Below are 4,794 nucleotides of genomic sequence, written 5' to 3'. Positions count from 1 at the left end.
AGCGCAACAAGTAGCAGGCCCGGCCCGGCCCGCGGGCGCAGCCCCCCGCGCTCCCCTGCACCCCCTGGCACCCCCGACCCCCCGCGCCCCCTCCGCCGAGCTTCACCCCAACTTGGCCAGCCCGGCGGCGCCGACCTGCAGCTCCTCCGGGGTGGGGGCGGGCGCCCCCGAGTTGCTCGGCTCCGGGAGGGCCCGAGGGGTCTCCAAACCGCGCCCCTGCGCCCCCCCGGGACCCCTCCCGCGCCCCCGCGCCCCTGCGACCTCCGAGCCCCCGCAACCCTCACGCCCCCCACTTCGCGGGTCCCCGCGGCCCCCGCCCGCGCCCCCGCGCCCCGGACCACGTACCTGCAGCCCCGGCGGGCAGAGCGGGTGCGCCACGTCGCGGGCCGGGCGCGTCGCCTCCGGCCCTTTATACCGCACCCCTCCCCGCCCCTCCGCTCCGCGCCCCTCCAGGAGCCGCGGCCGAGCGGCGGGACGAGCCCGCGAGCGGGGGGGCTGCCGGGGAGCCCAGAGGCGCGGGGACCCCCGAAATCCAACGCTCCGACGCCCCGGGTCCCGGGCGGGGCGCGGGGGTCCCGGGGTCGGCCGGGCGCAGGCCGGGGGCGGTGCCGGGGGCGGGCCCCGGGGGTGCGCGCGGGGTGGGGCGCCGGGCGGCCCCCCGCGGGGAGGAGGCGGGGCGCGGGGGGCGGGCCGGGGCGGGGCGAGGCGGCCCCGCGCGGCTCTACTCGCCGGGAAGGCGGCGCTGGCGGCGGCTGCTCGGGCTGCGTCCGCTCGCGTGCCCGGCGCTCTCCCGGGCGCCTCTGCAGCCCCCCGGCCCGCCGCGGGCCCCCCAGCCCGCAGCCCGGCCCGCAGCTCCCCTGCCGGGGCGCGCCGCCCGGCCCTGTGGCCCGGCCCGGGGGGCTTCCCGCTCCCCCCTTCACCCCGCAGCTCCGGGGCGCCGCTGGCTGCGCCCTCCAACTTTGCCTCCTCGCCCCTCGCCCCCGGGGCGCGCGAACCGGACCCCGAGCGGCCACCCCGGCTCGGAGCGCAGCCCTCTCGTAGAGGAACCTGGGAGCACCGCGGCGGCGGCTGCCTCGACTTCCCCTGCGGACGCGGGAGACGACCCTCGCAGCCGGAGGAGCGGCCGGAGCGCGGCGAGTCGCACCTGGTGAGCGACCCCCGGGCGGGTGTCCGCGTGGCCGAGGGGGCCGGGGCCGGCCGTGTCACCCGCGGGCCGGCCTTGGCGGGCACCTGGTGGCGCGCGCGGGGGGTCGCGAGCGCTGGAAGTTTGGGCGTGCGGGGATGGGGCGCGCGGGCTCCGGCCTCACCCGCGCCCCCGGAGGTGCGTCCCGGGGGGCTGGGCGCGCGGCCGTTGAGGGGGGGTCGTCTCTGCGGCGCGGAGCCGAGCCGGGGGGCGGTGCGGGCACTTTGGTTTCTGGCTCGCCCCCGCGGGCCGCCGGGTGCCCGGGGAGGCAGAGGCCGAGACCCGCGCCCCCGCCGGCCCCTTTGCGCGGGCATCTCCGGGAATGCGCCTCCGCGGGGATTCGGGGCCGGGGGTGCAGCCGGGCCCCTGAGGGAGCGATCCCGGACCCCGGGTCTGCAAGGGGCACCGCCGTGCTGGCGGCTGCTCCCCTCCAGCCCGAGCTGGGCCCCGCGGCCGGGGCTTTGGCGGGAAGCGCGACCCCCTCGGCGCCCCCGGCTCGCTTTGTACCTGGCTGCGGATGCCGCGACTTGGGCTTTAACTTTCCTGCGCCGCGGCGTCCCGGAGCTGCCCGGCAGGGGGCGCTGAGAGCGAGCGCTCCGCGCGGCAGCCGGGAGCAGGGACTGTGCAGAGGGGGTGTTAGGTGGGGGACGCTGGGGTCCCAGGCAGCCGACAGAGAGACCCTTGTCACGGCCAGTGCAATGGTTTCCTATGCGCGGTGGGCCCAGGGGGAGGGTCTCTTGATCGGAGGGAGCTGGGTTTGCCAAATCCAAGGCCTCCTGCCAGAAAGCGTTTTGCACCCAGCAAACTTCTGCCTGCCCTCTGCCACCCTCCGGGGACCCTCGTGTGCGCTCAGAAAGGAGCAGAAATGGAGTGAAGACCATGTCCGCTACTGCCATCAAGTTCTGCTTCCCAGGAACACAGGCGTTTGACCTCCAGGAGTTAGACATGCTGGTCACATCTTATTTAAGGACAACAAATGAGTGTCACGTTTCGAGGACCCAGAGAGCTCAGTCCAGTGGCCACGTTTGGGAGCCAAGTGTGTTCGGAATTGTGAAGTGAGTCTGTCCGGCAGAGACACAGGGGGCGACGGCATGTCTTACTCAGGAGGATTTTGAGCACCTACTTTGGGCTGCTCACCGAATTCACGCTCATTTCATTATTGCAGAAGAGAGGGTCAAGCTTATGGTCCCCTGTTTTTATTTTCGAGAGACCAGTTTCCCAGCTCTTCTCTCTGAGCTCCAGTAGATATGTATCATGTCGACTGTCAGCTCTGTGCCTGTGTCTACCCAGAGCAAAACAACCCTCTTGCCTCCTTCCTCCTCCAAAGATTACCCCCACCGCGCCCCGTTTGTTTGAAATGAAAATGCAATTAGAACTCAAAGTATTGGGGCCCAGTGAAACCTAGATTTCATTTTTCTTGAGTGTCTTATAGAAGCTTTGGGGGCAGGCAGCATCCCTGCTGACCGCACACTCTGGCCAAGGCTGGCCCCGGGACCGGCCGGCTCCTGTCTGACTCCGCGTGCGTTCAGCCCTCGGGTCCGTTGTTCCTTAACGGGGCGGGGCTGGATGATGCTGATCCTCCTATGGCTTTTAAGAATCACACTAATTTATTTGGTCGTTTTCATGGCAAACAGTTGCCAGATCCCCGCTGGGAGCAAAGACTTGCGTCTCCTGGGTGGTGGAGCTTGTCTCCCTCCGTGCGGAAGGAGCGTTTGGGGGGTCCCAAACACGGTGGGGATGGGAGAAAGGAAGAAAGCAAACACACATGTGTTCATCACTGTCATTGCCTTTCACCACGATGTCTCTCCTGCTTCTCGGTGGAGGGAAACCGAGGCACGCACAGAGCAGCAGCTTTGAAAGTTGTGTGCGTGGGGCTCTCGTTCGGGCTCTTGTTCACACACTGTTTTCCTGAGTGGTGAGTGAGTTTCTGGACCTGCGGAGGCTCCATCCTTGGGTTTTCAGGAAGAAATCTTGCTTCAGAGCCACTTCAGGCTCCATAGCGGCAGATGGGAAAACCACAAACTTTGCACGGAGTGTTTTGGCGGCGCTCGGTGGAATAGGAACCAGGTCCCGCTGCCCCTCCTGGGAGTGCCTGAGGGAGACCTGCTTTCCGGAGCCGGTAGAGTGCTCATTAACTTGGTGATACAGAGTGCTCATTAACTTGGTGATGTTTGTTCACAATTCCGAGTGTGTGTGTTTTTTGTTTTTTTTTTTAATCTTTAATTAGGAAATCTTTGACAGGAAGACTCTGCATCTGCTGCATATACAGTTCGCTGAGATAGAAACTAAACCCGAAGCAGGGGTTGGGTTTCAATCAGCGTTTTACAGGATAGAAGAGATTACTTTGTTTATAATAAATGAGTCAAGGAATCCATTTTCGTCGTGGTAAAAGTTCACGTGCTAGAAAAAAAAAAAAGCTCTTACGTTCTGCATCCAATACTCTGTAATTCTTGTTTTTAAAATCAGACCAAGTTTGTATTGAAAAATGCTTCTGAAATTGTTGCTATAGTTACCCAGACAGATTGCTTAGAGTATAATTATCATATGAAGGTGATGCATTTTTCTGGGTAGTGTTCAATAATTTTTAAAAGGTAAATTACAGTGTCCAACAAATTGGATTACACCAAGGTGCAAAATTGGGAACTTTGGTTTATGCTCACTTTCATCTGTTTGAAGATTTATGCAGAGAAAGTTAACTTGCGTCTAAAATGAGCATGTAAGATGGTTTCATGTTGTTTTTACTGTCCTGGGTACTGTTGTTGGGTACACAGGTATTTTACATATGTTCTCAGAAGACTGAGACATAAATCTTGTTGAAAATGACTGGGTTTTATTGTTCTGCTTGATCCCCTGCAGTCATGTGCTGAATATAGTGCAGTCTCCGTGGTAATCCCACCCAAAGGAAACAGTGTAAAGTAAATTCAACAGGTGAAAGCACCATGTTTTTTAAATATATGGCTTCTTTCTTCGATGAATTTTTCCGGTACTGGTTACCTCTAAATTAATTTCTGACAAGAAACCAAAGGGAAAAAATTAAAATAAGCTGGACTATGCATAGACACACCTTTTATTTTCCATGGACTGGCTCCAAATTTGTTTTCATTTAGAACTTCAGCCAGACAGAACAAAGCAAACGAAGTCGTGGTCTGGAGGAAACTAATATGTAATAAGTAATTTATTATAATGTAGCAGTGTTGAAACAATGAATTCTGAGCTTTACAAAGTATTTTGAAGCCAGGCAACTTCAAAGAAAAGTTAAAGAGTTTACCTGGGCATGCCCTATAAACAGGATTAACCCAACAGTGGGCCGAAGAAAGAGCTTTTCCATGAAGAAATAGCTGTGATCTTTCCCCACCACCTTCTTTTTTTTTTTTTTTTTTTTTGTCCAAGATTAAGGGTTGTTTGCCAAGAGCAAAGGTGACCCACTTGGTATCTCATCTCTGAATTTGTACATAGAGCAACTGCCTGTAACACGGCGGTGATGTTTGGAAAAACACAAACATCACCTCTTTGGGTTGAAAAACCCACGGTTTCCAAAGATTTTCAAGGGGACGAGTATCTTCTATTTCTGAAGGGCCACGGACTCACTAATCTCGCGTCTGTCCATCTCT

At 59.4% G+C, this 4,794-nt stretch overlaps 1 protein-coding gene across 1 annotated transcript in view; it reads left to right on the top strand.

Moving 5' to 3' along the window:
* The first annotated feature begins 781 nt into the window (after positions 1 to 781).
* Positions 782 to 4,794, top strand: part of SEMA5A (semaphorin 5A) — a 446,471-nt gene continuing 442,458 nt past the window's right edge. The window contains exon 1 of the mRNA XM_055132169.1: positions 782 to 1,147. The gene's annotated coding sequence lies outside the window, so the exon portion shown is untranslated. The remainder of the gene's footprint in view (positions 1,148 to 4,794) is intronic.

The sequence above is a fragment of the Sorex araneus genome, chromosome 1 (assembly GCF_027595985.1).
Source record: "Sorex araneus isolate mSorAra2 chromosome 1, mSorAra2.pri, whole genome shotgun sequence".
In the NCBI taxonomy this organism is placed as follows: Eukaryota; Metazoa; Chordata; class Mammalia; order Eulipotyphla; family Soricidae; genus Sorex; species Sorex araneus.
This window is presented reverse-complemented; position numbering and strand designations above follow the sequence as displayed.